Source organism: Zingiber officinale, chromosome 8A, assembly GCF_018446385.1.
Source record: "Zingiber officinale cultivar Zhangliang chromosome 8A, Zo_v1.1, whole genome shotgun sequence".
NCBI classification, from domain to species: Eukaryota; Viridiplantae; Streptophyta; class Magnoliopsida; order Zingiberales; family Zingiberaceae; genus Zingiber; species Zingiber officinale.
In genome coordinates this window covers 48416359-48440328 of record NC_056000.1, presented here as the reverse complement: position 1 = coordinate 48440328, position 23970 = coordinate 48416359, and the positions used below count along the sequence as shown (strand labels likewise).

The window sequence follows — 23970 nt, the reverse complement described above, 5'->3', positions numbered from 1 at the left end:
AAGAGATTACAGTTCTAATTGGTTTAATATAATTTTCTAAAATTTTTAATCCATCTTGAACATATAAATTTAAGACATAGAATACACAACGAATATAAAAAAATAAACTACAAATAACAGGTTGACAAACAAATTTTAGTTCTTCTATACAAGCGGTATCGAAACTAGCATTATCTAATTATATTTGAAAAAATTATGAGTTGATCTATATTCTTCTAAAATTAAACATAATAATTGTGCGATATTATGAGCAATATACGATTCATTGAAAATTTTATAGCCTAACAATATTTTTTTGAAAATTTCAAGAGTTATTGATACAATGACAAATCACATCCATATACGAATGTATTTGCCAATGATCACTCCAAATATTGAAACATAAATTTTTATTATTATTTAATTTATTAAATACATTAATTAAATTCTTTTTTTTACTAATTTTTTAATTGTACGAGTAAGTGTATTCCTAGGAACATATTTAGCATATGGATTAAGAGATTCTTTACAAAAATCTTCAAATGTGCATTTAGATCCAAAACTAAAAGAAAGATATTCTAGGGAAATAAATTTAGTTAATAATTCTCTTAATTTATTGTCAGAATATAAAAATAAATCAGAATCAATATTATCACTAGTTGAAGAAAATCTAGATAATTATGTTTGAGAATAGTCGAGTCCATATTTCGTTGGGTGCTTCGTTTCTACGTGTCGTTTCAACTACCCATAGCCGCCGTCAACTTGGAATTTGTAGAAAACATTACAGTGCTTACATTTTGCATGCAATTCTCCTAATGGAAGAGTGACATTCTCAAAATATTTAGTGAAAATAGAAGATTTTAGAGGAGGAAGTTCTCGAACCTTAAAAGTAATTGCATCGGTACTTCCTTGTGTTTCAGGTGTCAAAATCAGAAGGTGCTCAATCTCATCATTGGTGGATTGAATGTTGGGGTCCCCGTGCGGATTCACTATTTCCCTTCCCCTCTGAGATCGAGATGATGAACCTCCACGACCTGCTTCTATTGTAGTTAAAAATTAAAAATGAAAGTGCATAGAAATGGAGACTTAGAGTCGAAAACGTATAGAGAATGTGAAATTGAAAATGATACCAGAGAAGATGTGCGTGAAAATGATAAAATGAACTCCATATTTATAGAGTTTGGATAGTAACAGATATTAAATCATAGTCATTGATCAAAAAATGATCAAATGATCTTAATCGTTAAAAAAATACCCGAAAACCCCCCCACCCCCTTAATGTCTATGAACTTCTAATTAACCGACAGTTCCAACGGCTAGGAACCATTGGTTAACTGACAATTCCAACAATCATTAAAAAAAAATCGGTGGATTGAATCGGCGATTAATCGACGGTTCGTCGATTTTGGGGCCTTGGAACCGGAACCGACCCGACATCCTGTCGGGCTAGTTTTGGTTCGACCTGGTGACCCGAGTCAATGGTCAATAGACCAATTGACCCGGTTACAGGCATGAGTCAGGTCCAAGCCGAACCCGACCCAGGGTCACGTCTAATCACACCCCTACCTACAAAAGAAATTGAGGGAGTGCCCGTAGCTAAGAGAATTAAAAATATAAGTTTCCAAGATGAGCATGAGATAAAGATGACCAAGGGCAAAGGAGAGGAAATTATTGAGCATTTTGTTAAAGTTCAAGAACCCCCTATCTCATCTGCAGAAGTTGCTGTCACATCTTCATCATCTAAACTATTGCATATGCTTGTCAAATAGAAATTCAAAATCATGAAGGTACAATTTAGATTGATTAATTATTTTGTCTTTTATTCCTATATGACATTTAATTATGTAGTAAAATTGATTACACTAATACAATAATAATTGCACCAATAAATGACGAGCATGCAATAAACAGTAATAGAGTAAGGTTAGGAATTTGTGTATCTCCAGTCGAAGCATCGGGCATGCTGACTGTCTTTAGAGAATTGATTGCCGCCCACGGTGCAGAGGCTCTCTGGCAAAATCCTCCCAAGATCCGACAACCGCTCGCGCCGTTCGTAGGTGCACTCCAAGACGAACGCCGCACTTGGACTCAACCTCAGATCGTAGAACCAAGCCTCAGAACTTGGAAAGAAGAAGAAGAAGAAGAAGAAGAAAGCAGAGAGCAGAGGAATGCTTTGCTTTTTTTGGAGTGAATTGAGAAGGAGCAGAGGAAGTGTATTTATACACTTCGAAGCAGTGTACGCACCAAAGCGTATGTCGCTTTGCTTTCTCATGCGACAGAACCAAACCGGACCAGAGGCAAAAACGAACCGGGTGAACTAAACCGGACTGGAAAAAATGAATCGGGCCGCCCGTAAGCGCGAGGCCCACGAGCTGGGGATTTGCACCCCCCCTGCGCGTGATAATCGCGTGCGTCGCGCCCGGTTTATGGATTTCCGGCTCGAACCCCCTGAAACCACCTGATTTGGGCTTGGCCCGCGCATGCGTGTAGGTCCTCCTTAACTTGACTAAGCTAGCATGGAAGACTTCCATATATAAAGCCTTCTAAGCTTTTTAGCTTAGCAATGTGGGACTAAAAATAATGGGAATATTTTGAATTAAAACTCAACAATCCCCCACTAATTCAAATTATTTCGATCGAAAAATAAAGATATGTTTTGAGGCTTGGTTGCAATGAGCTTTCAGTGAAATACCTTCCGGTTTGAATTTTCACCTAAGTATACCAATCTTATTCACATAGGTTTGAAGAGAACTGAGTCTTGATCTTAAACCTTTTATATGTGAAGATCAATTGGTAACAACTCATCACTGGCGACGGTTGAATCCTTCTGGGTTGGTGCATTACGGCCATGCCACCGAATCTTGTTTCATAAGTGCTAAGGAGAGTTGTCTAGACCCCCCACACTGCGGCCCCACAGTTACACTTACATAGGTGAGTTCTCCAAGGATGTACTGCAAGCATCCTATAATTAAGACCTTGAACTCATTAAGAGCTCCTAAGCTCATCCTTACTAGCAGTCAAGCATCTATCCAGGGAAGAGACTATGAGATTACATCTCAATCAATTTGATGCTTACGGTTCACTCTTATGACTTGTTTATACCACATTGAACCTACTTCTTGGGATCTCCAATTAGATAGGTTGGGTTGTCGTTATAGATGAAACCAGGATAGGCCTCAGTCCCATTCCATTACTAGATCTCTTGATTTTCTCAGAATCAAGTCCTTTAGTGAGTGGATCAGCAATATTATTTTTTGAACTTATAAAGTCCAATGATACCACTCCAAGAGACACTAACTCACGAATAGACTTTAATCGTATTCGTACATGTCTCTTCTATTTCTGGTTATACTTGGAGCTTCTAATATGAGCTATTGTTGTTTGATTATCACAGTGTACTGAAATAGAAGGTATTGGCTTCATCATAAAGGGAATTTCAGAAAGAAGACCCTTCAGCCAATCAGCTTCAGTTACTGTGGTATCCAAAGCACACAATTCTGCCTCAGATGTAGAACGGGTTATAATCGTCTGTTTAACAGACCTCCAAGCAACTGCACCGCCTCTAAGTGTAAAGACATAACCAGTAATGCCTTTACACTTAGCAGTGTCCGCTATCCAACTAGCATCACTATATCCCTCCAGGACTGCAGGGAATCTCCCATACCACAAGCCCAAGGATATAGTGCCTTTTAGGTATCTGAGTACTCTGTCTAATGCATCCCAATGCGTTATATCCGGACAGCTAGTAAACCTGCTCAATTTCAATATAACAAAAGAAATATTAGGTCTAGAACAATTTGCTAAATACATTAGACTACCTATTATTTGTGAGTATCTTAATTGAGACACTGCCACACCACTCTTATTCTTGTGGAGAGTTTTTGAAGGATCATACGGTGTGACTATAGATTTAACTTGGCTATAGCCATATTTCTCTAATACTCTCTCAATATAGAGTGATTGAGAAATTGCTATTCCATCAGTTGATCGAGTCAACTTCAGCCCTAAAATCATGTCAGCATAACCCATATCCTTCCACTACAAGAATTCGGACTTTTAACTACGCATTTTAGCGTCGCCATATGTACGTAAAATGCATCGCAGAACATTTTGCGACGCAAACATGCGTCGCCAGCATGCGTCGCAATTGGTTCGTATACAAATGTCAAAATGATCTTTGGCGACGCATTAAGGCACACGTCACCAAAGGGTACAACATTTCGCGACGCAAGTATTGGCGACACCTTCTTTTATTACGTCGCCAAATGACGTCGCCAAAGGCGATGTCATTTCACAACGATAATATTGGCGACACCTTCTTTTATGCGTCGCGAATAGGTTCTAACATGTCACGACACATGAAATGCGTCGCGAAATGTATTTTTGCTATATTTTTTTTCTTTTATTATTTGTGACGCAATCTATACATTACAAAATATATTGCTCATTCAGTCACAATATTATAATGCGTCTAAAATACATCATAAAAGTGCAATTTACTATTAATTAGTCAAATATTTTTAAAACATGAACACTGCAACTAGCTGTCAAATATTATCCAAAAGAACATATAAGTAGTGAAATGTGCATTACATAATGTTGCAAAATAAAAAACTACATAGTCGATGATGGAGGCGGGGGAGGTGGTAGAGGAGGTCGAATTGAAGAGCATGTTGGTGGAGGCTGGAATGAGAAGCCAGGAATGACCTGTTGAAGTTGGTGCAATAATGCTTCAAATTTTTGATGCTGTTCACGTATAGTCAGATTCTGTTCATCAATTGTTTTCTGCATAGTTGTAAATTTTCCATAATCATCATGATGCTTTGAACTGATGTTTGTGGCTCTAGAACCACCCACTACAGATAGTTTAGGTAATGGACCTAAACCCTTCACGTAACGAGACCGTGAGCCTAAGACTTGTGTCATGATATTGACATCCTTTGGCTGGCGTACATTATCAACCGTAGAGGTGAACTCTTCACTTTCTGATTGAGTCAATCGAAGATCTACCATTTCAGCCTAAAAAAAAAATATTAGTATGAAAAATAATGGATTAATGAATTTAAATTTTATGAACAAATACAACAACAATATGTAAAAAAATTATAAACAAATTAATCATCGAATATCCAAATAAATAATCAAATGCTATTTTATTTTACATTAATTCGATGAAGCAGAAGGATGTATCAATGATGCTTGAGCTATGTAAGTTTATATGTCCAAGATACGATAATTACATTAACAATTACCAAAATTACTTGCAGGTGAAGCATGCACGTTACCTGTAATTTTTGTAAAATACTTCAGTGAACAAATTAGTTAATCAAGCTCGAAGGAAGATAAAACAAAGCCAACATTTGACGGGAAATGTCTTTTGAACGTCAATCTTCATACATCTATAGCTAGTTACAGTTAGACAAGTTTCCAAACCTATTCCATAGCCATTAAATTAGAGAATTCAACAATAGGCATTACATATAGTACAGTAGCTTAGTAGGAGTATACATTTTTCAGTAAACCATGTTATGGCCTTTTATGATTGAAATTATGTCTCATCTACTTCAGTTGCACTAAGTAATAATAATAATCAGAGAGGATATCTAAATATAGCTTCAACTCGAATGTATTAAATACTTACATGTTTTTGTGCAGCCCAATCATTCTTCCATTGTCCTCCTTTGTGAAAAAATTTCTCGAAGGTGTCAACCACACTCGGAAGCTCTCCCGTCACAGGATCAACCTTAAAAAATGAAACAATTTATTATCATATAAATTATAATAAGAAATTTTATTTTCAAATAGAACTTACAGCTGTGTGATAATGTTGCACCAAAGTTTTCGATCCATGTGCACCTTCAAGTGGCCTATTAAACCGATTATTAGTATTCTTTTCAGATATTTCCTATAAAAAAAAGATAATATTAGTGCAAGTAACAATAAAAAAATATTTATCAACTAAATTTAACTATTACTAACCATTTGTTTTTTTGTGCCAAAATAATTACAAAGAAAATCCCAATCATCTTGGCTTACTCCCTTGTACGGCTTCCTTTTTGGTGAATCTTTATTTCCAAGTCCCCCGAGTTGTTTCCAATGCCTCCTCATCTTACACCTTCCTTCTCGAATAGCTCTCATGGCAAGCCGCTCTACCTCCGCAATCACCAAGTTCGTCTTTTCATATTCAAATTTGTTCTACCAAAAAAATTCATAAATGCATAAATTATTATAATAATAAGAACATAATACATTAAAGAACATAATGTAATTTCCTAATCTTACATCAAGACGGTCAAATATGAGTTGTTTTTCGGCCAAAGAGACATCCTCCCAATTCGTAATACGAGGAGATATTGTGTCTCGAACTATTTGAGCTATCAAGTTATTAAACCATTTTCCATTTTCTCCAAGACTACCTCCAGTATGCTCTTCAAATTCCACACTTTGTATGTTCATATTGCTCACCATGATAATCCCACACTTTGTATGACTGTTGTATGCCATATCATACTAGGTGTATCTCTACTAAGCCCGGTGGATGTAGCCGATGATTCAAACAATTATTACATGGACATCTTATTTTCCCCTCTTCATTGATGTACTCAACAGCATGTGCTACAAACATCTTAACACCATTTTTATATTCACGAGAGATTCGATTCGTCAAACTCATCCAACTTTTGTCAATCGTCATTTTGTAAAACTGGAGTCAATTCAAAATATATAAAACAATTAAAAAATGTTAAGATGCGGGTAGCATCTAATATGTACACAAGCATGTTCATTAAAGGATAAAATAAAATGAAATTTATTAAAGAGAAAATCCTATAAAAGAAAATTACTTTCTATGAATAATTTTTGATAAAATAATATCAAACAAAATGAAAAGCTTAAAGGATCGGTTTGACTCAGCTTCTAAATAGGTTGACAAATTAATCATTTAAGTTTAAATCTATAAAAGCTTAAAGGCAGACGCATATTCTTTTCTAGATGAAAACAACAATAGATTAGAATTTAGGCAATTCTCTTAGTTTTTGTTTGTCATCGTTCCTCAGTTCATTGAAGAACTTTAATTAGAATCATTGTTTGGACATCGATTAAAAGCAAAAGAAAAGAAAGGACAAGAATAAATAGAGCATAGAGCTTTACGATGACATGGATGTCTTAGAATTGTAGAAACTAGGGACGCCATGGAGTATCATGAACAGGGGAGAAGAAATCACGGCAATAGTGAGAAGCAATAATAAAGAAATCGACAGGCGAGAAGACTTACCTGTTGAGAGGGAGCAGGACATCCTCGGCGACTCGGCGAGCAAGACGGCGACTCGGCGACTCGGCGACTCGGCGAGCAAGATGCACAGGAGAGAAAAATCAGAAGCACGAACGAAGAAATCAGCACGAAGAAATCAGCGCGAAGAAATCGACAGAAATCGGCGTGCAGAAATCGGCAGGTTTAGCTTACGTGAACAAAAAGGGTAGGGTTTTAAAGCATTAAAATAAAATAAAATAAGAATTAGTTTGAATTATTTTAAAATGATATTTAATTTGATATATAACTTTGTTAAAAGAGAATACGTTAATTTATTAAAATAAATTAACATATTAATTATTTAATAATTTGTTTGATTTATTTTAAAATGATATTTAATTTGATTGATAACTTTGTTAAAAGAGAATACGTTAATTTATTAAAATAAATTAAAATAGTAATTATTTAATAATTTATTTGATCTATTTTTAAATAATATTTATTTTGATTTATAATTTTGTTAAAAGAGAACAGTTAATTTATTGAAACAAAATAAAATATTAATTATTTAATAAATTTCTTTTTAATGTGTTTTCAAATAATATTTATTTTTATTTATAATTTATAAAATTTTTAATCTCGAATTTTTTTTAGCGGCGGTTAATGTATCTACGTCGCCAAATAACAACAATTTGAGGTAGGAAAAATTTCCACTACTATTAGTGACGTTGAGTGCAGAATGCGTCGCCATAGTGTCACATTTGACGACGTGCTTTCTATGTCGTGTCGCCAAATGATCCAAGTAAAATTTGCACTATCTTTTAGCGACGTGGAGTGATATGCGTGTCGCCAAAGGCCTTCATTTGACGACGCATATTGTTTAATGCGTCGCTAAATGATATAAAATAAATGTGGGAAAATTCCCTCCTAATGTTCTATCTTTTAGCGACGCGAAACATTCCACGCATCGCTAAAAGGTCATATTTTGCGACGTTGACCGTGCTATACGTCGCTAAAAGTCCGAATTCTTGTAGTGTTCATATCAAACTTACCACTTAAGAGGACCTTAGTCTCATTCATAATAGAAAGGTTAGATCCAAACAATAGAATATTATCTACATATAAACATAAGATAATACAATTATCACCTTTCATTTTAGCATACACACATTTATCAGAGTCATTTATTTTAAAGCCAAACGATAGCATAGCACTATCAAATCTTTCGTGCCACTGCTTTGGGGTTTGCTCCAAACCATAAAGAGATTTAACTAACCTACAGACTTTATTCTCATTTCCAGAAACTACATGTCCCTCAGGCTGATTCATATATATCTCTTCTTCAATATCTCCATTAAGGAATGCCGTTTTGACATCCATTTGATGAACCTCAAGATGATATATGGATGCCAATGCTATTGATCCTGTCCGAATGCTGAATCAACGGACGTCGGGCACGGGGCGCTCTCCGACTGCTGACGTGGATCTTCGACTGGTGTCACGAAGCTCCGGCGAACCTGCATAGAAGTCGGGCCGGGAAGGGGTTCCCGGCGGCGACCCTCCGACGCTCAAGTCAGGTAAGCAAGTGGTGGAAAAAGTAGCTCCAAAGGTGTTGAACGCGTACCTCCGGCGAAGTATGAGGCTCTTTATATAGAGCGGTGAAAGAGCTCCTGCACATCCATCGAGGCGCATACGTGTCCGCAGCCCATGCCTCGGTATGTATCTGTCAGAAAGCTTACCTGACGCCATACTGCTACAGTCCAAGCATGTCCCTGATGGGACAGCGGAACCCCCTGTCATAAGATTTGAAGTATGGTCTACACGTGAAACATACTTGCTGACAGAAAAAGGGGGTGTCCCTTGTCCTTTTTCCCTTCACTCCAGATATGTCGTCCGTCCGGCCAACTTCAGCGACATCCGGCCGGACGTATACGGTTGTTTACTTGGGGAGATTCTCAATCATGTGCTTTGCGGAGACTGTTAGCAGTATGTTACCTGGTGGATTTGGACGAGCGTGCCGTCCGCTTGGCCTTCCGCTCTTGTCCACTGAGCGCCGGAACCCTGACTCCCAACAGGGCGCCTTGAACCCTCTCCGGACGGATATCTGCCACTTTGACTTCCACGTGGCGTTGACTTTACCGGACGGGGTCCCCGGTTCTTACCACCGGATCACTTGCCTCCCCTTCAAGTCTAGTCGAAGGAGGCGAATGGTCCGACTGACTGGACTACGAATCTAGCCGGGCGGCTCCTCCATGCTACCATCCTCCGATCGGCTAACCGCAGAGATGGCCTTAAGCGAATTAACAATAGCACTCACCGGATCTCCTCGCTGCCATCGACGTACGGCGGCGGTGGCATGGTGTTTGATGTGATCGGCGATTCAAAATGGGCGACGATGCACGCTGATTCCGTGACTGATCCAGCGGAGCCCCGCCTCCACCCTATAACTTTCTCTCTCTCCGACTTGACCCCTACCCCAACGCTTTGGAGCTCGATTCCTCTTCTTCCGACCTCGGTGCCTTCTTTCCGCCTCCTTTCTTTTTCGGTTCTCCCCTTCTCCTGCTCTTTACATTTCTTTCTTCCGCTGCTCCGCGATCTCTTCTTGCCGGCCTCCTTCGCCGGTCAATGGCTAGCTCTTCAGAAAGACTCGCCATGGTACACCACCATCGACGGCGTGATTTTGATATCTGACAGACAATTTTGAATCCCAAGATTTTGAACTTGCATTGGTCCTTCCTTTCCAGCCACAGCCTCAGGTCTTCGACCAATTCACGGCCTCATGCATCCTTTCATCCTAGATGTTTGTAATTATTTTGCAGCCGCAGCGATCTAGTACCCAACACCTTTCGTCTCCTTTGCGGTGTTGTTGTTTTGTTTAAGATTCACAACATCCCCCTCCGACCGGAGGTCTTTTTTTATTTTTATTACCCCAAGCAAGCCGAACCAGGCACCTTTATGTTCCAAGCTCGACCCGGCTTAGTCTTCTTCAACAAGCTACCTACTTCCAATAAACATTGGAAGGATTATTTTTTCTACATCCGTATGCCCGATCAGGCCAACTTCCTGACCCAGTGGCAGGTCAGCTTACCCCCCACTCCCGAGCTGAAGAAATTCAAGACCCGACCGGACTATCTCCACGCTACAAATATACTAGCCGGTCTGCGACTTGACATCCGTATGCCCCATATTTTTTTTTCTCTTCTGACATTAAATTTCGAGAGACGAGTCGGCGTCTATAAACGTCCGAGTGGAAGACCGTCGAGCTCCGACGTTAAATATCGAGAGACGAGCCGGCGTCTATAAACGTCCGAGCGGAAGACCGTCGAGCTCCGACGTTAAATATCGAGAGACGAGCCGGCGTCTATAAACGTCCGAGCGGAAGACCGTCGAGCTCCGACGGATGTAGCCCTGTCGTAGAGCGGCGACTCGACTCGGCTCGGCATCCTGATATTCTTTGAAAGCCGCCTGGGAGCCAGTGAGGGCCTCGTTCAGATTCTTAAGCTCTTCCGCGTCAGCCGAGCGGCCCGCCTTCTCTCTGTTGAGCTGCTCCATCAGCTCTTTTACCTTCAGCTCCAGGCCCCAAGCCTCCACGTTCTTTTTCTCCAGATCGGAGATGGCCGTATTTTTTCGAGTCGTGGCCAGGGTTAATTTTGTGTCGAGCGACTTAACTTGTCGCTCGGACTCGGCCAAGGCATGGGCCTGATCGGCTGTTTTCTTCTGTTTGGCCGCCAGCATATCTTGAGCCTTCTTCAGCTCCTTCTGCAGCTCGGAGTAAGACGGTCCTTGAGGGCCGGATGGACCAACCGCTGCCTTCAGTTGCCGCAGCTCTTCATCCACCAAGGCCAAGCGGTTGGAAATCGCGATTTCCTCTACCCATCTCTGACGAGAGGAATTAGAAGCTGTTATTGGCCGATCGGGAGGAATGAAGACAAAACTTGGTAGATTACAAACTTACCCCCGTAGCCTGCTGCATATGGCTATTAGCCAAATTCCTGATGGGGATCAGGGCGACGCGTGCCCGAGCGTCGGCCCACATCTCGGCGAGAGGCCCCTTCAGGGTGATAGTGTGCTCGGGTGCAGTCGGTTGGTCGGCCTATGGCAGCAGCTCTTCAGTCGGGAGATGAAGAGTGACCCGAATGGTGCGACCATGACCGGGGGTCGTCCGACCGGCTGTCGGGAGGGGATCAGAAGCCGGCATCGAGAACTGCGAATGAATGGTCGAGCGTTGGACTGGTTGACGAGCGGGCGGAAGAGTGCTGATTGGAATAGCCTCAATTGGCGCGGCTGGCTCGTCCCATTCAGAAGGCGTCCGGTCGGACGAAATGGTTTCGGCCTCTGGCGCCTTGCCCCGAGCAGTCGCAGTGACCCGCTCGGATGGTTGGACCGCGGAGGTAGCCGACCGCAGGGGAGTCTCCACTCGGCGCCTCTTTTGTAAAGGCTGTTCCTCCTCCCGAGCGGAACCTTCCTCGAGGGCAGTTGGTTCTCCAAGGGGGGTGGCTCCGCTGGCCACGTTTTGCTGAGAAGCTTGAGCGGCCGACTCAGCTTGAGTCCCGCTCTCTCCTTCGTGGGATTCGACCGGCTGTATACCCAACGCTTCCATTTCTTGGGCCATCACGGCTTCTAGCGCTGCCGCCTTTCTCTTCAAAACGTCGGCCATCACCGAATCCATGACGATATCCACTGCAAGGGAAAGAAAAGAAATCAGTTAGCAATTAAAGCAAATGCTCAAGCAAAGTTCTTACCGAAGCCGGTCGGAAGAGGAGTCCGTATGGGACTCAGGCCGAAGATGTACATCACCCCTTCGTGAAGAAGCTTGTTGATGTCAAGTCGCAGACCGGCTAGTATATTTGCAGCGTGGAGATAGTCCGGTCGGGTCTTGAATTTCTTCAGCTCGGGAGTGGGGGGTAAGCTGACCTGCCACTAGGTCGGGAAGTTGGCCCGATCGGGCATACGGATGTAGAAAAAATAATCCTTCCAATGTTTATTGGAAGTAGGTAGCTTGTTGAAGAAGACTAAGCCGGGTCGAGCTTGGAACATAAAGGTGCCCGGTTCGGCTTGCTTGGGGTAATAAAAATAAAAAAAGACCTCCGGTTGGAGGGGGATGTTGTGAATCTTAAACAAAACAACAACACCGCAAAGGAGACGAAAGGTGTTGGGTACTAGACTGCCGAGCGGCACACCGAAATAATTACAAACATCTAGGATGAAAGGATGTACAGGGAACCGCAGACCGGCGGTAAATTGGTCGCGGAAGACACAGAAGGCTCCGCGCGGCGGCCTGTGCGGCCGAGCGGAAGGACCGGCCAACAGAAGTTTAAAATCTTCGGGGATTTCGAAATTGTCTGTCAGGATATCAAAATCACGCTGGTCGAATCGGGACTGCATGGTGGTGTACCATGGGCCGAGAGACTGGTCTTCGGGGTGCGAAGAGCTAGCCATTGACCGAGTGAAGGAGGCCAGGAAAAAGGACAGAAACAAGAAGAGATCGCCGGAATAGTATCCAGGAGCAAAAACGGAAGAAAGAAATGTAAAGAGCACCGGAAACAAGAAAGGAAGGGGGAGAACCTTACAAAAAAGAAAGGAGCGGAAAGAAGGCACCGGAGGTCGTCGGAAAGCAGAAGAGGAATCGCCGGAGCTCCAAAGCGTTGGGGGTAGGGGTCGAAGTCGCGGAGGCAGAGAAGAGAAAGAGAAGAAAACGAAGAATTTATAGGGTGGAGGCCGGGCGGCCTCCACCGTCGGATCCAGGTCACGGGAATCAAAGTGTGCATCGTGCCGTCCATTTCGAATCGCTTCGATCACATCAAAACACCATGCCACCGCCGCCGTACGCTGATGGTAGTGCGCCACGTGGCATTCGACCATTCGGAGCATTTAATGAAAGCATGCTCAACCTTAATGTCGAAGATTGGCGCACAGCACGAGGAGATCCGGTGAGTGCTATTGTTAATTCGCTTAAGGCCATCTCTGCGGTTAGCCGATCGGAGGATGGTAGCATGGAGGAGCCGCTCGGCTAGATTCGCAGTCCAGTCAGTCGGACCATTCGCCTCCTTCGACTAGACTTGAAGGGGAGGCAAGTGATCCGGTGGTAAGAACCGGGGACCCCGTCCGGTAAAGTCAACGCCACGTGGAAGTCAAAGTGGCAGATATCCGTCCAGAGAGGGATGGAGCCGACCGGCCGACCGGCTGCCCGGCGGTGTTAACGTCCGGAGAGGGATGGGTCTGACCGGCAGGCCGACCGCGCCGGTGGTTGATAGTTCAAGGTGCCCTGTTGGGAGTCAGGGTTCCGGCGCTCAGTGGACAAGAGCGGAAGGCCGAGCGGACGACACACTCTGCCAAAGCCACCAGGTAACATACTGCTAACAGTCTCCGCAAAGCACATGATTGAGAATCTCCCCAAGTAAACAACCGTATACGTCCGACCGGATGTCGCTGAAGTTGGCCGGACGGACGACATATCTGGAGTGAAGGGGAAAAGGACAAGGGACACCCCTTTTTTCTGACAGCAAGTATGTTTCACGTGTAGACCATACTTCAAATCTTATAACAGGGGGTTCCGCTGTCCCATCAGGGACATGCTTGGACTGTAGCAGTATGGCGTCAGGTAAGCTTTCTGACAGATACATACCGAGGCATGGGCTGCGGACACGTATGCGCCTCGGTGGATGTGCAGGAGCTCTTTCACCGCTCTATATAAAGAGCCTCATACTTCGCCGGAGGTACGCGTTCAACACCTTTGTGTTGGATCGAGACGCTTTAGATAGTGTCCGGTATGCTTTTGTCAAAACACTCGAGTAATTAAAACGCAGCGGAAAATAAGAACGCGAGCACACAGGGACAGGGGGACTTACTTCGTTCGGTGCCTTGATCGACTCCTACTCGAAGGCCCGCGATCCTTGATCGCTTTCCGTGGGCAATAACTATAAGCTCGTAAAAACTATTACAAACTAATTACAATTCAAAGCAATAAAAGATTATACCGACAACAAAGGACTAAATCTGAAGCTCCGGGTTGTCGGGGTGTCGTTGCAGCACTTCGGGATCGTCTCGTAGGCAGCTTGTAGCAGATAGTTCACTTGGAAGAAGATATTTGAAGCTGCTGGTCGAGACCCCTTATAAAGGGGGTTCAAGGCGCCTTATACTGTTCACCAAGGCGCCTTGAACGAGCCGAGTCACCCGCGTGGATCAACACTGACCTGGTCGAACTCTATCTGGTTCAAGGCGCCTTCAGTCTATCCAAGGCGCCTTCAACCTCCGGTCCAAGGCGCCTTGAACTCCATCCAAGGCGCCTCCAGTCTGCTGCGCTGGCCTTTGGCGCCTCCAAGCTCTATGGAGGCGCCTCGGACCGTTCATCCGAGTTCTTCTTTGTGTTTTGGTACCGCAAGTATGTTAATCCAAAATACCGCAACACAAAGTTAACACAAAATAATAGTATGAATATGAAATTATGACAGCCTCCGACTATCCGGGTCGGCTTGGATTTCACGGAAACCCTAGGTCGACCCGACGCCTCTGTTCCCTACGGGAACGCGCCTCACCTACTCCACTTAGGAGATTTATTGCCAAGACGATCCTCCGGATCAATCGACTTTTGCTCGGCACTGATGCTTCGGACTTCTCACGAACATCCGCCCACCGCCGCCAGACTTTCACCTGGTTCGCGACACCAGGACTTTCCACCTAGGGTTACCATCCCCTAGGACTTTTGCCTGAAGCCATCGACCTGCCAAGGCTTTCCGCATAGGGTTACCACCCCCTATGACCTAGGGTTACCACCCCCTAGGTTTTTACCTTGCCTAACCGCAGTTAGGACTTTCCTGAAATACTCAGCAAAAGCTGTCAGAAAACAAAGCACCTTAACTTTGAATCCTTTGCCATTATCAAAACTTAGGTTCGATCGTCGGATGCTTCCCGCACCAACACTTTTTCCACCACTTGCTTACCTGACTTGAGCGTCGGAGGGTCACCGCCGGGAACCCCTTCCCAGCCCGACTTCTGTGCAGGTTCACCGGAGCTTCGTGACACTAGTCGAAGATCCACGTCAGCAGTCGGAGAGCGCCCCGTGCCCGGCGTCCGTTGATTCAGCATTCGGACAGGATCAGCTATCAACACTCGGATTATAGTAATTCTAGTAACAGGAGAATAAGTGTCAAAATAGTCAATCCCTTTTTTCTGTTTAAATTCCTTAGCAACTAGGCGGGCTTTGAATTTATCTACTGACCCATCAGGTTTTAGTTTTCTTTTAAACACCCATTTACATCCTATAGTGTTACACCCAGGAGGTAAATCTACCAACTCCCAAGTGACATTAGAGATAATCGAGTCCATTTCACTTTTAATGGCCTCTTTCCAGTGCTTAGCTTCAGGAGAAGCCATAGCATCTCTATATGTCACAGGGTCACCTTCTATATTATAGGTGATAAAGTCTTGGCCTAAATCTGTAGACACACGTTGCCTCTTGCTTCTCCTCAGTTCTGTACACTCACTAGATTCATCTAGTATAGAGTGACTTGAGGAAGGTATACCTTCTACGGATAATGGGGTCTCTTCGGAAACAGGCTTATCTCTAGTAGGAATACTAGATATAGATTGAGGTGTTCTCGTCTTCATAGGAAATATATCCTCAAAAAATGTAGCATCACGAAGTTCTACAATAGTATTTGCATCTATTCCAGAAATTTCAGATTTAATAATCAGAAACCTATATGCAATACTTGTAAAATACCGAAAAAATGGCGAATAATGATAAGGGAATTTTCTGAAATTTTTAGAAATATTTTTGGAATTTTTCGGAGACCGTATGGATGAGTTTACGTGGATAAAAATGAGGCCCGGGGAAAGCCTATTTAGGCTACCCCATTTAAGTGAGGAAAAGTTGAATTTATTTATTCATTTTTCTATTTTCTTTTTCTTTCTCCCTACACGCCGTTTCCCTTTCCCCCACAAACCTGTGCGTGCCGAGCTTTCATCTCTTTCCCTCACGCGTGCCCTAACCGGCGCCGCAAACCGTCGGTTCCTCCCTCTCCTCTGCCGACGCCGACGATGCCAGGGACCAGAGAGCCGGCGGCTGAGCTTCGCCTTTCCTCTCCCTCTTCCCTCTCGGTGCCCTAATCTCCGACGCCGCCTTCCTTTTTCCTCTTTACTACCCGACGTCGCCGAGTGTTCCCCCTGATCCACTACCGTCGGTCGACCATTGGTCCTACCGTCTCCTCCTCGCAGAGATGCAGTTTCACCGACTTCTCTGCTCAAGCCGGCCACATTGGCTTGTCCTCGGCCAAGATCAGGGAAGCACGCCGTGCCCTAGCCGAAGCCCACCGCCACGACCCGATCACCGACGGCCAACATCTCTGATGCTTGCTCGCAGCCTTCTGTGCCCTAGCCCTAGACCCGATTTCCCCTTCTCATCACCATATTTGGAACAAGGAGGTCCAACGACGCTTTCTCACCGGATCTAGGAGTATTCAAGATCATCCTCCGGCAGAGATGGAAAAGAAGCAGTGCCTTCGACTGTAACCAACCGTAAGGTAATCTAATAGATGAATATGGATCGGGATATCTGGATCACGTGTCAAGCAAAGGTAAGACTCCTTTTAGTAAGGAGGTTGTTGTGCCATAATTGGGATGATTTCAGATATTGGGATTTATGGTGGAATTAGATCTAATGTTAAGATGTTACTGTGATGATTGTAATGTAGGATACTTGGTTTGGACATTCACAACAACAACTTTCTCCGGCTATGAGATAGCAATGGAATGCATTGATTTGGGTAAGTTGTTGTTGATTTATACATGAATGTAGATTCAAATTGGAAAGGTGTAGTTGTTAACTAGATGCTGTGGAATAGTTAAATTTAATTGAGCTACACATTGGGTTGTGGAATGATAAGAGGTTATGGATTGAGTTAAACATAATAGGATTAATGAGATTGGTTAACTACCAGATTTGGGGTTGATAATTGAAATGGAATTAATATATAGATTCTGATTCAGATTGGGATAAGTTAGCTATTTGGTTTATGATGAATTTAGCTAACTAGTTCTTACTTGACTAGTGATATCATACCATATGTGATCGTAGGATTTTGTTTTGGAACGAGCGTCTCAACGTAGGATTTCTGGACATGATCTACAGTTAAAGGCGGGTACCTCTTGATTTATCTTTTATGATGTTGTCAATTTGATATGCATAGTATTTTATAGCTACAAGCAACAATCATGTTTGCCTTTGGTATGTTACTGTTTGTTACCCATAGCATATTCTGTTGGGTGTTTGTTATGTATCCATGTTTATGTTTCGTGATTATTGCCATGAGTACCTTAGTTCTAGAGTAAGTGACATACCATACCTTACTAAGGTTAGTACTAGGTTTTGGATTTTATTTTCTGGCATGTGAATCTAGATTATCTAATACCTATGTTTTTCTATCATATCTGATCTGTGTACCTAGACCTTTTGCTTTGATCCATGTACATTGTTGGTACATATTTTATGGAGGTGGATATGTTCAGGACCTAGGTTGTTATACCATAGAGGGCCTGTATACCCTAGATCTGTGGATTTGACTTACTTGTATTAGGGTACACATTTTTATATATATATGTGGATTTGGTTCAGGATATTGTCATGCTTAGTTTCGTGCACCATTCGCATGATTGTATGCTGCGTGATAGGCTGCTCCATTATTGTAGAGCATATCGCTAGTTTCATCACTGTTCGGTGCTCCGTTGGTCCGCTCATGGGTAGTGTGACGCAGCGTGGTAGCACGTTAGTTTTGCTCTGTTCGGTACTCCGTTGGTCCACTCATGGGTAGTGTGATGCAGCGTGGTAGCACGTCAGGGATCCTTCCCCGTCATGGTGTATTGGGAGTTGAGAGTATTGCGCTCCCCTATTTATGATTTGGGGTAGGTGTATGTGTGTACTCTGACAGCATCCCGTCCATTTGGTCACTCATCAGGAGCAGTGACATCAGAGTGCACGGTTGTCACATCCCTACCCACTCAGTCTCACCATTGTGTGTGAGATGACTGACTGGCGTCAGGGGTGACCATGTCATTGACATCATATGCATTTATTTGCTTGTGTTTGCTGCACTTATATGCTGCATTTTGGTGGATGCATTTGTTTGACATGCATACAGGAGGCATATTGTGTATCTGGTTTGACGACCCTTTTGTTCTGGATAGGAGTTCCTGGTGAGTACAGCTTCCTCAGTTGCCTTTCAGTCTTGCATTTTTCCTATATATGATTAGGAAGTTGTATTCCATGTTTATTGCTGTTAGATATATCTTACTAGGCGTGTCTATTGGTATTCGCTGAGTTGTTGAACTCACCCCCGTGGACACTATTTTTTTCAGGTATCAGGTTATTTATGGAGTCGCTTGGAGTATCCTGACTACCGGTCCCCACGTCATATTAGAAGACTAGTCTTCGCATTTTATTTATGTTTATTGTGGTATATAGTATGTGTGTATTTGGCTTTGTGTTCCGATTTTGTTTCCGGAGTACTGTGTTGTTATGTGGTGTAAGCCTAGCCGGCTAGCAGTATTTGTGCTTTGGTTTGTATTGGGTTTCTGTCATTTTCCGTTGTGTTGGTTTTGTTCCAGCCGTGTGGGCTGATGATATATATATAACTGCGTGGTTGTGTGTATATTCCAGCCGCCTGTGCTGATGTATATTATACCTGTAGAAATGCTTCAGATTGTCACCCGTATAGGGGAGGTGCTGCCGAAATTTCTTCGGACAGGGACTCCTCTGGTGCGTGACAATTTAGTGGTATCAGAGCAGGTATACGATACTTGCTATGTGTTCTAGATTTTTGAGATTTATCTGATACCAATTTATTTGGTATTAGAGCTCGGCTTACGAGTCTTATTTTCCTGTGTTTCAGATTTCGTGTTTTGGTCTTCTCGATGTGACTTTTCGGGTTTTGGGACCTGGGAGCAGTAGGACATCTCCAAGCTATAGGAGGTATGTTGGTATATGTTATCCTACCTTTTTGGTTAGTATATGCCATGTTCACTGTTACCGTTTATGACATGTATTAGTATTCTTTATTAGTACCTGTCGAGTTGATATAGCATATATTTCATGTGTTAGGTAAATCACTGATTATGGTGGACCTTAATAGAGATTAAGGATTATAGACTTTGGTGATTTTACATGTCATACCCCCAGTAGTTTTGGTTTCTGTTACGATTAGTTGGTTAGAAGATCGAGGCACATACCAGCCTCTGCTATTATTAGCTGGGTAGTGGATAGTATCTATATCTTTATGTTGACCTAGCTAGTAGTATACCATGTTATTTTAGTTAATTTCATCAGTAAATATTGGTTTACTCTTGTTAGATTGGTTAGTAGAAGTCTGATTTACATTTGTTGATTTGGGTAGTCGTATATTGAGATACCTTAGTTGCTTGTGGAGGATTAAGGTATTCTTGATTAGTTAGTAGATGACTGATTTAGTTTTGTTGGTTTGATTAGTAGAGGACAGTCATACTCTATTTTTAGAGATTCGAATCTTTTGATTATTTGTGCTTAGTTAGTTATCTAGAGTACATTTGGGTACATGACTCGTACTGACGTGGAAAAGACTGAATTAGCCGTATACCATTATCGGTTTGGTCAGTTTGTAGAGGATCGATGTATCCTATTTCATGTGGACTTTTATTTTAGAGTGTATGCACCTAGTTGGATAACATAGAAGGTAGCATATGGAATATCAGGTTGATTGGATTAAATATGCTGATTCTGCATATCTATGTGGTGTACATATGATTATTATGTGTTGTAGGAGTATTATGATGGACAATTTAAATTGCATGTAGTGGGTGTATATTTGTCCAGATGATGATTATTGTGGGTATACTTTTCTAGTTCTGATTGTTGTGGGTTTCTAGTAGATTTTACCCGTGTCTGATTGTTTTATTGGAGGTATCTTATCGATTTAAATCTGTGTCGTGGTATGTGCAGATGGGTGTGAGTGTCTTATTAGAAGTATCTTGTTGATTAGGTTTGATTTGCGAGTGCACCTGAGTTTAGTATGCTTTATTGGAAGTATATGTTGATTATACTCTTGGCATAGGTGTATATATGTCAAGTGAATGTTGTTTGAGGTGTATTGTCGATTATACCTATATTGATATGTGCACATGGGTTCGGTATGCATTGTTGGAGGTATCACGATGGTTTATACCTTTGTTGTGAGTATGTTTGGTGTGTACTAATTAGAGGATTATGTCGATTATACATATGTTGTGTGTGCACGTGTGCCAGGTGTATGGTTGGTAGCATCATGATGATTCTACCTATGTTGAATGTAGAATGTTGAGTGTCTACATTATTGTTATTGGTTGTATTACCCTATCAACTAATTCTCCTATTAGTGGATGACCGACCCACTAGGATGATGATAGAGTTGACTATGGATTTGATTTGCTTACTGGGTGTTATACCCTAGGCTACCTACAGTGATCTGTGGTAGAGAGATCTCGTGCAGTCTCTAGCTGGATAGTTAGGTGCCTTGGGCACGTATGTATTGGTTGTGGTGGAGTGTTGCTCCTACACATGTTATGGATTGTTTGTGGTGGAGCGTTGCTCCCACATATTGCGGATTGTTTATAGCGGAGCATTGCTCCCAGATTTATTACAGATACCTATTTCAGATTATTTGGGGTTGAGCGTTGCTCCCACATATGGAGGATTTCTTGTGATGGAGCGTTGCTCCCATATATGTGGTATTTTTGTGTGATGGAGCGTTGCTCTCACACTAGAGGATCTATTCTTAGGTGATTTATGTTGTTGGTGATTAGATTTCTGATTTATTATCAGAAATCTTATGGTTAGGAATGTCTGTGATATGGACATTATGTGTCTCGGTTTTACCATTAGGGCTTGCGGAGCCTTAGATGTTTTCAAAGACTTGATGATTTTGGTATTCCCAGAATGTTTGGATCGGTTTCCATTGTCTTTGTTGACGATGTTGTGATCTATTTCGGATCCGCGGTGAGTCACGCACACTATTTTGCATAGTTCAAGATATGTTTCGATGGGAACATCTATATGCGAAGTTCAGTAGTGCGTTTTGGGATTGTCTTCTGTGAGATTTTTGGGACACATGGTGACCAGTAGGAGTATACCGTGGTTCCACAGGAGATCGAGGTTGATACCGTTGGGAGTAGACGGAGTCTATAGAAGAGGCTCGCAACTTTCTTTGTTTGGCTCGATATTTCCAGAGATACGTTGAGGGTTTCTCACGGATTGCTATGCTACTTACACACCTGATCAGGAAAGGCGTGAAGTTCACTTGGACTGAGGATGGCAAGACCAACTTCCAAGAGCTGAAGCGGAGACTGGTGTCGGCTCCGATTGTTGGTTATACCTTCTGGAGATGACGGATTCGTGCTCTATACCGACGCATCTCTACAGAGTTTGGGCGCTGTTTGATGCAGTACGGCAGGGTAGTCTTCTACTTCTCGGCAGTTGAAGGATTTGGAGGAGAACTACCCAGTACATGACTTGTGGCTGGCCGTCATAATTTTGCCTTGAAGATTTGGCAGCAGCATCTGTTCGGTATTACATTTGAGATTCTCACCGACCATAAGAGTCTCAAATATCTGTTCACTTAGAAAGAAACTAAATCTCCGACTGAGGAGAAGGATGGAATTCTTGAAAGATTACAATTTGCACCATTAGCTATTACCCGGGGAAAGCTAATGTGATTGCTGATGCACTCAGCAGGAAGTCCAGAGGGACTTTGGCTTGCCACCGAGTTTCAGTTACAGACTTGGTTCATGGTTTCTTCGAATTAGACCTTGAGGAGCAGGGACGGACAGAGCAGGGTATTCTTGTTACCATGGTTGCTTAGTCGTCGATCAGGACGAGGATCCGATAGGCCTGGCTGGTGATCAACATTGGAAATTTATAGGCAGCCAGATAGCTTCCGGGCAGCAGACCGAGTTCACACGAGACGAGGAGGGTATTATATACTTCCGAGGCAGATTATGCATACCTCAGTCTCATCCGGTCTTACAGGAGCTACTTCAGGAGGTTCATCACTTTCGAATTGTGGTCCACCCAGGCGGGACCCGCATGTATCGAGATTTGATGCGTTCCTATTGGTGGAATGGAATGAAGAAAGACATCGCAGATTTTTGTAGCTAGATATCTTGTTTATCAGCAGGTGAAGGCTGAGCACTCGAGACCTGCTAGATTACTTCAACAGATTTCTATTCCTGAGTGGAAATGAGAACACATTATCATGGACTTTGTGGTGTGTTTGTCGAGGACATGACGAGGCCATGACGCGATTTGGGTAATCGTTGATCGATTAACCCAATCCATGCACTCGTCAGCAATCCGGAAGACTGATTTCCTGGATCGATTGGTAGATCTGTTTTGCTGGGAGATCATCAGATCACGTGGTGTCCCGTTGACTATTATTTCGGATAGAGACCCCCGGTACACGCCTCGTTTTTTATAGAGTCTGCAGCAGGCCTTGGGCACGCAACTCTGTTTCAGTACAACTTTCCATCCGCAGATAGATGGACAGTTAGAGCGGACCATTCAGACTCTAGACGACTTGCTAAGGTCTTGTGTATTGGATTTTGGAGGCAGTTGGGAGGACCATTTGCCATTGGTAGAGTTCGCCTACAACAACGGTTGTATTTGGCTATCCAGATGTCACCGTTTGAAGTGTTGTATGGTAGGTCTTGTCGGACACCCACCCTCTGGGATGAGGATGGGGAGGCCCAGTTGTTGGGACCTCATAGAGCTCAGCATGAGGTAGAGTTGGTCCGTACTATCAAACGGAGAATGCCAGAGGCGCAGGACAACCAGAAGAGTTATGCTGACCGGAGTCGGAGACTCTTAGAGTTCTCCATTTGCAACCATGTATTTCTGCGAGTTTCACCCACGAAAAGGGTGAAGAGATTGACCTTAGAGGTAAGACAGCTTCGCGATACATTGGACCTTTCCAGATCTTGGAGAGGATTGGAGCGGTAGCTTATTGGCTAGCACTACCACCGTCCTTGGTAGGCGTGTACGATGTGTTCTATGTGTCTGTGTTGAGGAGATACCTATCCGACACGACGCATGTGCTGACAGATATCTCAGTTCCAGTTCAGCCTGACGTCACTTATGAGGAGATTCCGGTACGGATTAAATCGGAAGGAGCGTCAGTTGTGGAACAAGACTATCCGGCTTGTTAAAGTCGGATGGTAGTACCATACGGACGAGGAGGCTTCTTGGGAGCTCGAGGATACGATCTGAGCTCGATATCCCCATCTTTTTACTTGAGGTATATGGATTAATTTACCGTTCAACATTTAATACTTTCTAGCTGTTGTTAGTACTTGCTGATGGTAGATAACGAAATTTGGGGACCAAATTTTTATTAGTGGGGGAGAATGTAAAATACCGAAAAAATGGCGAATAATGATAAGGGAATTTTCTGGAATTTTTAGAAATTTTTCTGGAATTTTTCGGAGACCGTATGGACGAGTTTACGGGGATAAAAATGAGGTCCGGGGAAAGCCTGTTTAGGCTACCCCATTTAAGTGAGGAAAAGTTGAATTTATTTATTCATTTTTCTATTTTCTTTTTCTTTCTCCCTACACGTCGTTTCCCTTTCCCCCACAAACCTGTGCGTGCCGAGCTTTCATCTCTTTCCCTCACGCGTGCCCAAACCGGCGCCGCAAACCGCCGGTTCCTTCCTCTCCTCTGCCGACGCCGACGATGCCAGGGACCA

General features: G+C 43.0%; 1 long non-coding RNA gene across 1 annotated transcript; it reads right to left on the bottom strand.

The window, feature by feature from the left end:
- Positions 1 to 5810: 5810 nt before the first annotated feature.
- Positions 5811 to 6390, bottom strand: LOC122008378. Its single transcript, XR_006119276.1, has 3 exons — positions 6262 to 6390; positions 5959 to 6174; positions 5811 to 5884 (listed from the first exon to the last, which is right to left on the bottom strand). It is a non-coding gene; the product is annotated as an uncharacterized LOC122008378 (long non-coding RNA).
- Between the last annotated feature and the right edge of the window lie 17580 nt (positions 6391 to 23970).